Source organism: Kryptolebias marmoratus, linkage group LG6 (genome assembly GCF_001649575.2).
Source record: "Kryptolebias marmoratus isolate JLee-2015 linkage group LG6, ASM164957v2, whole genome shotgun sequence".
NCBI lineage: Eukaryota > Metazoa > Chordata > Actinopteri > Cyprinodontiformes > Rivulidae > Kryptolebias > Kryptolebias marmoratus.
This window is the reverse complement of record NC_051435.1, coordinates 13,164,445-13,175,701: the sequence shown is the minus strand read 5'-3', so window position 1 is coordinate 13,175,701 and position 11,257 is coordinate 13,164,445.

The window sequence follows — 11,257 nt, the reverse complement described above, 5'->3', positions numbered from 1 at the left end:
ATTTTTATCCAAACAGAACCTGCTTTCCAAGCATGGCTGCCAATTATTCATGCAGGGACATAAACACAGCTGTGACCGGAGTAATATGATTTAGGAACCGCAAATATACTCTACATCTGCTCGTATATATGATATGTTTAAGAAAACACATCTATCCGGAGAGCTAGATTGCTAAACTGAGAGATACAGGGAAGGCTGGGATGTTTTCTATTTTGCATCTGTGAAACAATCTCACAAAAGCCTCCTGTTTCTATTTCACTTAGTTTAGTTTCTCCGACTGGAGAGACTGACTTTTGTACGCTGGCACAGTGAGCAGTTTGAGAGTGCCTTGTTTTTCATGAGCTCCGGATAACAGAATCCTGTCATCTACTGAGAGCTGACTATAAGTACGACTCCCGTTTCTCCTCGGGGAAAACACATTAATTTGGATTTTGATTTGCATTTGTTTTGGTGCTGGTATTGACACAATTCCAGACCTAGATGTCTCATCTCAGCAGGCAGCTCTGATGAGCTCATCTGCATAAGTTGAAATACTCTTTGAGAGGGAGATTGCGTGGGTCACAGCATCGCATCCCATTGAAATACAGACAGAAACATCACATCATTTTATCTGTATCAGTCCCAGGGTTTCAGAACATGGGGGGATGAAGACAGGTGAGCAGAATGTCAAGTAGAAAGGGGTTGAACCATTTGCTGCAACACTTACTCCTCCTATTTACCGTCACATCACTTGGGATATAAAACAGGTTAAACTTCTACTTCTGCCGTAATTATGCAAAATGTCCTTTGAAGCAAGCCCCACTTAATTAGTGCTGTGCTATACAGTACAGCTGCTTGACAAAAAAGCGCAATGTTGTTGAGGGGATCTGAATGCAGATTAAGGACTAGCATGAGCTGTTGGATGAATATGACTTGTCTTTCAGAATGATTACAGTCACAGTAAAAAGGAATTACAGACAATGAAACCGATCTGTGTAATACCTCCATTCTTCTACATTTTACATACACAAATGATCTATTCAGATGAAAATGGAATGAGCACTGTACCATTCAGTTGTGAAAAATTGACATGCTCACCCGGAGTACTTAAGCTTTTAATTCAATAATTCAATAACACAGACGATTAAGAGCTTGTCTTCCACCTTCACTAAATTCTTTGGGAGATGGTTCCACTTGGCTGAAAACTGTTGGTGGGGAAATAAACACCGAACACAAAACATAAACAATATGTTTATAATATAGTGTAGTTTTCATTTTAACTGGGGAGATGTCAGTGAACACAGCATGCACACCCTCAGGGCAACATTTAAAAAGCTGATTTCAGATTTCTTTTTTTTTTTTATTGTTTGTTTTACATGTAGAAAAAGACGAATTAACTAACCCTGCGTGCCATTAGGTAACATAAATTTAATTCTGCAGTCGTTCCGAAGAACGAAATGTACGTGTGCTAGAAACACTTGATCGTATAGGAGCTTTCTCCATTTTTTTTCGCCAAGACTGGAAATATTTTCAGACGACACGATCCAGAGATGACACTAAAAGGTTTTTCTGAAAGCAATTTGCAGGTGTTCTCAAGAGTGGATTAAAAGTATATCCTCAAGAAATTACTTTCTTATCAGAAGACAGTTTTGATGATAACACTCTCAACACTTCCACGTATGTTAAATGTAAAACTGAGGCCGTTTAGCTTCTTTCAGCTCAGTGACAGAGACCAGAGAGTTACAACATGGAGTGGCAAAATCTGCCAACCATGATTTACTCTAGGGCCAACTAATCACAAACTCTATCTATATCTCATTGGTACTATAGTGTAGAACTGGCACCTTTTGGTTTGAGCTGAGGTTACACAACTAGGTTATGTTCTGTCACATTTTTTATTATTTAGGCTCTGCTATGTAAGCAGGTTGCTTAGCTATAGCTAACCAGTGGTGGGGCGTCAGGGCCAGCAAGGCCTTCTCTGCTGGCCTAACATAACCAAGAATCATCACAATTATGATAAAGGTTAATTTAATTTTTACTTTACTTAACCTAGATATCTAAAAGTATTCATATTCTCTTCGTGTTATATTATGCTCCTTCCAGTGTTGTTGTTTTTAGGTTAGAGTTTTTATCTAATCAGAATTCAGCTATCTTATGTTGCCAGAGGCTGTATGAAATCTGCCTGGGCCTTCAGAACCGTCAGTGCTGGCGTCTGTGCGCTGTAAGTGAACGGGCAAATACCGTTGATAGACAGTTGCGATAGCCAATCAGATCACGAGTTGTGTCAGTAAGGCCCCCTAGCTGGCCTCACGTTGAACGTGACGTTTACGCGTCCTGTGATTGGATATGGATACTTGCTAGTTTGAGCCGTGGCAGTGTTATGAAGATCAACAGAGTCACACCCGGGACTGTTACCGTTAAAAACTTTTTTAACCCACAATGGCCGAAGGAGAGCAACACGTTGATTTGGTTGCTGATTTTCTGGTAAGGCTGTTTTCAAGACGAACTTTTCAAGAGAAGCTACATCTTGTTAGAGGAGGACGGCCGACCTCCGAGCTAGCTAACCTGCTCCAGAATGGATTTTGTGTTGAAATAAGTGTTCTGGGGGACACAGCCGTTTTGGTGAGTGCAAACATTTTATTTATTTTATTCTATTTTATTTTTAGTTTTGACAGTAGCATACCACATATGTTTTAATTGCTGATGCTGGTTTGTTGGTTTTTAAAATGTGCTGGATAATAGCCCATTTTGTTCACAACTGAGGTGATGCAATGCCAAGTAGTGCTTAAGTGTGTTTCTAACTACTCTCCAGTCCTGGTGTTATAAATGCTGGCATAATGAAAGGTACTTATTGACTAAGTTGGATATCACTGAAGGCCTAAGTGTGAAATGCACCGCCCACCACTGTAGCTAACCATGGTAGGTAACATAATCTAGCTAGCTGTTTTATGTTTAATTATCAACAGAAAGTTACTCACTCACTACATTGTGGTCACTTTATAGTTGATTAAATAGGGGATGGAGGACAGCCTTTTAAAAACCAATTTTAACACGAGTTGAATACAGCATAACTCATAATTATGTGCAGAGTATTCACAGTCAGGTGTTGTATAAATGCCAGTAAGATATACTGAAACACACGCCTGAATGTGAGATGATGGACAACATAATTTTGCTGGTTTTGGCTGAGAAAATGTAATTACCATCATCTGTCTCCACTGACATAAAGATTATTTACGCATATTTGCTACACTTTTTGTGTTGTGCCTATTTTATTAAAATTGTGAATTTATATCACCGAGAAACTATTTCTGTACAGTACGACTGCTTTAGAGTTGTAGTATGTGTGCGAATAATAAAAACGAGTCGCAGCAATAAAACTCTTGATATGCAGCTTGCTTTACAGTGTGAATTATAAGGTGTCTTTAACATGTGTTATATGAGGCTAAACAGACATTTTAAATACAGGACCAGGACAAATTTTTCTTGTAATTTCTCGAGCAATGCTGCTCAGACAAAGGAGGAGACGAGTCACTTCATCGTAGAGATGTCTAAATAAGTATTGGCATTTCCAACAAGTCTGAAAATCACAATAATGAGCTGCGGACATTAGCATTAGCCTGCTGTGTCGGCTCAGGCTGCAGTGCATTTCGGTCTATTTCCACTGATGTAGTGTACAACATCGCTACACTGCTTTTATTGTGCCACGTGCCCAGTTTCTAGAGCACTATATGTTGAGCGAAACTGAAAAAAAAAACTATAAAGTGGCTGATGGCTGACTCACAAATTAGTGCACCATAAAGTAAATGAGTGGACGAACACATCTTTAGTCTTGTATAAGTCAGCAAAACACTGCAGGGTAGGAATGAGTGATTTATAACTATATGCCAATTAAAGTGTCAAACTACTCCTGTTTGCATTAGTAAAACTAAATCCACTCTGCTCTTTAAGACCAACACTCGCATATGTTAAATGTAAAACTGAAGCTGTTTAGATTATTTAATCAGGGTGACAGGAAGGCCTTGCTCATTTTGGAAAAAAAATCAACTGTACGGTAATACCCCAAATATTCCTGACCTCAGAATCCAATATGGCTGCTTTGCACACAAAAAGCTGCATTTGCTATAATATGAAACTGTTTTTTGTTTGTTTCACTTCTGTTGATTTTTTTCTCATAAATCACTATCTCTATTAGGGGAAAAAATGTGTTTGAATGCACAAAATACAGAGAAATACGAGTACACTGTTCTTCACTTGTACTGCAGGTTAGCTAGGTTACTGAGCACAACAATTAACAAATCCTTCTGGCTTTTTAATTTGCAACTGGGACATCGTTAGGTGGGGTGTGACATTGTTCACTGATCTACGACTTCTGAAGTAAATGGAACATAGAATTAGCAGAGATTTATAACACTTTGTGACAAAATGTGCCAAGCAGTCCCTGTAGAGCCAGCTAATTCACAAAATCTGCCTGTCTCTCATTAGTACAAAGTGTAGAGATGCTTGGTTTTGGTTTTAGTGCAGGCCTTGCTGTTAGCCAGCGGCTTAGCTGAGCTGTAACTATTAAAGACTAGTTCAGAAACTAGTCAAACAAACTAGTCACCAACAGTTGCAGGCCAGTGAGACACTACCTTTAGCTAAAGTAGGCTACTTATCTGTTCTAAGGATATTATTATAAGACTCAATCCAAAGTTATGGATAAAAGTGGAAATCTCACAGGGACAGGGGGGGGGGGGGGGGGGGGGGGGGGGGTGTCTCTCCTGGGAAAAAGAAAAGAAGCAAGTTGTGCCTCTTAATATTCCATTGTTTATGTTATTTAAAAACAATAGTTTTATTGACAAAACAATATTTTTTACGAGATACCTACCTACTCACTTCCTGTTTGGGTCACAAGTCGCCCAAACGTTTCCCATTAAATATCACTGAGTCTTATTTAATTTACCACTAAAGTTGGCAAGAAGCGCTCACTAAGTGACATTGAAATATAACTTCAGTGGTATCTGATTTTTGATACGCCACATCCTCGAGCACTGATGGAGGCTTGAAAAGGGACTGTGTTTTACTGGCTCAACTAAAACTGGGCAAGGGAGATGATTATTCAACCTTAATGAAAACACACAGAGAAAAAGCCAAACAGTAAGCCAAATTGATTAATGTGTTGTTAGATTTCCACCAAGCAAAGTGACATGGAAACAAATGTGCTCACCAGCTTTCACTCTTCAGTAATGATGTCCTTAATTTGGAGTCGGCATACGGCTGTAATGATATGCATGTGCTGAAGCAACTGCACTTTCACAATCTGCTTTCCTCTTAAGAAACAGTAGACTAAATTGACAGGGAGGTTGTCATTTTTCTGCACCTCCCAAACATCCACCCACCTCCAACTCCATCCCCCACCTCTGCTTCCTATACGGCGTCTAAGTTTTTATTCACACCTTGAGAAGTAAACACCCCTGTTACTGACCCCCTTTTGACAGAATATTCCAGACTCTTTTTTTTTTTTAAGTGCTTGTTAGGAGCTTGTTACTCCTGCCATTTTCCTCTGGGAGGACTTCAAATGCACACCAATCTGTCAATCGTGATTAATGTTTAACACAAAGAAAGGATATAGATTAAGGAAGTGATCTGGCAGGACTTCACGCAGGTTTCACTATGTGTTACTGGGTCATGACACACTTTCCTTGCTTTGAATTGGGCAAAAATAGTCCTCTACATGCCTTTTTAGTGACAAAGTGGGCCAATATCTGCATAAAGTGGAAACACTAATGTGCTCTGTCATATGCTCAAGAGTCCTGAGTCTAAAAAGCTTCACCCTTTAAGTGCTTTGTCTGCCATCATAAATAGAATGGAAAAAAGAGAGAAAATAGGTACTAGACAGTGCCAGACAGAATATGGAAACAGGGCCAGCCTTTTAGAATCCATAGACAGTTTATTGAATCAATACGCAGTTTAGCGTGGCGCAAAAACCCGCCTGCCTGACAAAAAAAAAAGTAGATGTTGAATACGATGGCTGATTAAGTGTCATGCAGGCATAAGTGTACCATCCTTGAGCGTCTCAGCTACAGCAGGCACTGAACACCGTTGAGTTCCCTAACGCTGTTAAAGAAACGGTAAAGGTAGGTACACGCCACAAAGCTTTGATGGAGCGCATGAAATGTTAAGCTTCACGGTTTGCTTTTATAGCTGTTAAAGAGCAGAAGTCTCATTAACATTCCACGCAGGTTAGCTCTGCAGTTAATGATGCAGCCACCTTGGCTGGAGGTGGATTCAGTTTGGGTTAATTTGAGGTTTTTTTTAAGGTTTTTATAAGTTTGCCCTCCATTATCACGTGTGTTGATACTAATGTCTAAAAAGAAAACTGCATTGCATTCAGATTATTGCATTTATTCTGTATATCAAGAGGAAAATACCAAAAGAAGCACTTGTGTTACCCCAAAACACCTTTCTGTTTTATATAAACCATATCTTCAAAAGTGAACATTACAAGACAAACATAACACAAAACATGTCACCTTTATGCTGCTCTACATTCATCCACCCATTTTGACAAAATTGCATCCGCCACCAGTACAATTGTTGTTATTCTCTATACTCGTTTTATATTTTTCCAGAGGTAAACACAGAGGCATTTCCTTAAACCACCACCACAATTACTGGAATCAATATTTTTTCAATTGTAGTGCCAATCATATGACCTGTAAATACCACGTGTCTCTAAAAAATGCAGTTGTGTGTTTCATTTTACTCTTCCTGATCAATACAAAGAACAACAATAATGAAACTAAGCTTCAGATGGAAGGGTGAAATCTCCAGCATAACTGGTCCAATAAATCTCTCGGTTCTGTCCCTTAGCCTTCCTCACACCTACGACATTGATCTCGTACTGGGCTCCGATTTTCTAAGGTTTTCAGGTGTGGAAAAAGAAGGCACTGGCTGTATTCATTGCAGACGTTTCAATTGCATGTCAACAATTTGGGTTTTGTGCGTTTTTTGTGCCTTTTTTTTCTTTCATTTAACCAGCTAGGTTAGAGCGAAAAAGATTTAAAATCAAAACCTTCTCTCATGAGAATAAAGCAAATAAATGGCCATGAGTTGTTTTGGTTAGTTGTTTTCAAGCCCGTGAAGCTGTAAGTGTTTCACAAAAATGAGCAATCTTACAAGAGTGTCCTGGTTTTAAGTCTTAGTCCAGCTGTTTCACGCTGGTTTCTCACGCTTGTGTATTTGGTCGTTTGATTATTTCTGATCATGTGTTTACGGTTCTGTCTGCAATTTTGCTTCATCTGAGAGTAAGACATCTGAATAAAATGCTCTCAGGGCCACAGCAGCCGAGTGTCAGTCCTGTGTTCTCATTACCCAGGTTTCTCAAACCATCATGTGACCTTTCAGACTTTGAGTTCGATATTTACACATGCAACAAATAACCAGGATACTTCACAAAACCAATCCTGGATACAAATAAAAGCAGGTCCAGGTCCATTTACTATCATCCAATGTATTCCTTTTTTATGTGGTGCTTGGTTTTTTGGGTTTTTTTTTTTCGATGTCAACTCACATAAAACAAAGGAATGGAATTTGTGAAGAGGATAGTGCAAAGCTACATTGAAAAGTTTACTATTTTGCATCAGTTATATTAGTATTAAAGCCCTTAGATACCCATAATAAGCCCACACAGGTGTTTTCACTTTTTGAAGCTGATTAAACCTTGCCTGAGCACTGTGTGGGTGCACATAAAGCAGATGAGTGCTCAGCTGACATCTTTCTCACTCTCCAGTTAGCTTTATTGTATCTGTGGAGTCAGTCAGTTTACACCTCTCTGATTATTAGTACACAGAGTTTGGGGACCTTGTGTAATTACAGACAAAGCTCTGCCCATTAGAGGTGCAATGCAGCAAACATACCTAAAAATACCTGTTGAAAGACTTCAAAAAGCTTTTCTGAACACCTCGTTTATTTACACATTAGACGTTGGTTAAACTTCACCCAAATCAATTAGATGTTTTAAAGAAATTTTAATAAGAAAAGTATGTAAATTATGTGGTAAATCAGATAAGTTAGTCAATGTCTTTTGATGAGGATAAGCAAAATGAATGACTTGTTAACTGACTTGCAGGTATTAGATTATTAATCTTTTTTTTTATTGTACTTATCAAAACATTTTTTTACTTTAGAAAGGCACTGAAATCTAAATTTTTCACCTGATTAAAATTTTGCTTTCCTGAGGGATTTGCTATTTTGTTTACCTTTGGCTATCTTACACATGCAGAATGCCTTTTTTGTACAATTTTTTTTGTTAGTTTATATTGATTAAAGAGAAGAGAAAGGGGTGCTTTGTGGAGTTATCAGCAACAGAAATCGCTCAGAGCCTTATTAGTTTGAAATATAAAGCAGACAGTTTCTCATAGGAGTCTTTCCAACAGCTAATAAAAGCAAAGCAGAAAATATGTTGTTAGTTTTACATTGAGTTTGTTTTACTGGAGATTATTTGAGGTCCCTCGTTTGGTGTTTCGTGACACTCAGCAGGGTCCCGACCCCAGCCTTGGGAACCATTGCTCTAAAGTCATAAGGCTCTGAGAAGATTTTGCTGCAGGTTCGATACTGACTCCTTATAACAACTCTACAGAACCCCACTTCAAAATAACCCGAGCTGTCTCTTTGAAGAAGGATGTTTACTTTTGAAGCTCCGAATAAGTAAGTCTTATTGCATTTCATCAGCATGTAAAGCAATAAACATGGCTTGTTTGACCAGAGGGAAGATATTTTTGGGGGGCTACCTGTTGGTTACCAATCAGCAATGTGATCTTGCAGCTCCTCATGGGCTAGATGGTGCAGATTTAGTCTTAACACACCAACCTGTTTAATGTTAGTCATCCTATTAGAATTTGTTTCATGTAGCTTTGGTTTGTCTAATCAAAAATATTGACATTATAAGTAAGAGACTATCCATATCCACCTTAACGATGTTTATCCTCGAGGTAGTTCAGTTCTCTGGCATAAAACCATATGAAAGGCAGCTGCCAGCAACGCCCTCCCCCTTCTGAATAGGAGAAAAGTAGGTTAACCAGAACACTGCACAAGTCAAGTAAAATATCACAGACAGCTAAGCTTTTAAATACGGTAATGACAGCATTCGTCTATACAAACCTTTCCATCGGCCACACATCACAGCTCCATACATAGCCAAAATTTGTCACGCTTTCATTGAGATTCTCCGTGGAAATACACGTAGCCCACGTTTATTATCATGGTAAAGACACAGCAAAGATCAGCGTTATCGCAGGGGCTCACACCCTCGTGGAGTCCATGATTATGGGTAATTTCGTGACGCACCAGACTCTTGAATTTGTGTGCATGTATTGATGAACGTTGTCGTTCTTTTCATTTTCACTGGCAGCTGTTGGATAATGGAGGCTCACAAAAGGCATTCATCAAAAAAAACAATACAAAACCGGGCGGCCCACAGACGTGACATGGTTGTCCTATGCTGCTGCCGCTCCACGTGCACTTATTGATGTGCAATAGCTTCGTGGCGAATGCACGGCGAAGGCAAACTGTGGCCCCGAGCAGGCTGTAACGTCTCACAAAAATAATTCTGCAGCCGCAAAATCGCATGTAAATAATGTGACCTTAGACCAGGATAAAAATATGATTTGTTTAAAGAAGTACACGACAAGGTGTCAGCACTTGAGTGGATTAGTGCAGCCCTCTGGGAAATCATCCATTTTTAGCATTTGCATGGATTTGAATCTCACTGCATGCAACGCCGTAAGATTTCCCGTCTAAATCCTGTTTCCTGATCACTACCTCGTCTGTGTCCCAACATGACGAGGACAGTCTTCTGTAGCAAGCCTGCGTGAGGAGCTAATATTGAACCGATTACATACATTTCTACCATTTTCTTATAAGCTGACTTTCAAATATTAACTATAACCACTTATAACTAATTTTTGTAACTATTTATCCAAATCATTAAATATAAAACCTCACAAAGTCATAAATATGAGTCAAATATGAACTTAAATATCATTTATAGGGAATATACATTAAATTTAGAAAGTGATTTATATTTCCTAGTGCAGACTGAATAATTACATATTAATAGGGTGCAAAGATTTTTTTTTTTTTAGTAATGAAATATGATGGGGATAAAAATGTGTTTGTATTTGCTATTTTATTTCAATAAAACTAAAAATACAAACATCTACTTGTTTTTATATTTGTATAAGTTTAAAAGCAAATGTTCTTCACTGAACTTTACAGCAATTATAAGAAACTAAATTTAATGTCGGTTCTAGCAATAAGCGGGTTTAATTAAGATTAATTAGGATAACACTTTACAGGCAACATATCTAGTATCCATGACTTAACCAATCAAATAATAAAATAAATGTAACAATGTGAGCATTGCAAACATTTTCAGCCCCTCTCCTTTATGGAGGATGCTGAACAGATAGACTGTAAACTATAGAAAAATCATTACAAAATGTGAAAAAAAAAAAAAAAAAAAAAACTAGAGGAATCTTCTTCTGGTCAAACAAGCACTGCTGTGTTTGCTGCAGTGAAATAATGGCACAAACTTTCCCAGAATCACAATCAACGGCTCACATTCTGACAACTGGTAACACACAGCAGTGAGCACAGCCAGTGAAGTGGCACTGTAACCAGGGGCAGGCAGGGGGAAAAAAAACAAACAAATAAATAAATAAAGACGCTTGGGAAGTTGCTGTAAGAAAGCAGCCCACTTTTTAGTCAAAGCCGATTATTGGCAGGCTTTTGGATCTTTGGAGAAATTTTGGTTGGAAGTGTAGCCGACCGTAAAAAAAAAAAGAACCGTTAAAACAAATTCTCAAACTTCGAATTAAACGTTTAGTTTCGCTCAAGTAAAGGTCGTAGGCAGGTTAAACGAATTACAGAGCAAACAGACGGTAAAGCAGCTGTAAGAAACATTTAATTCCAACCAATCAAGTTTAAATTACATCTGATGGTTTCTGCTGCACATGTGTAACAAAATGTTTCTGCCACATATATATATATATTTATAACAACATAGAGGTCAAGCAACAACTACTTACAAGTCAGCTTCATTCAAATATACAAGAAAAAATGCAAAAAACATTTTAATGTTTTCTAAAAATGCTAAAATAAATTGAAATTCTGTAAATGTGCACGGACTTCTGATTCTGCCAACAGGAGAATCATCTTCAGAGCAGTAATACGAAATTAGAATATGTTAATCAGAAATAAACAGGATTACTGTGTTAGTCTACCACAAGAACACAAC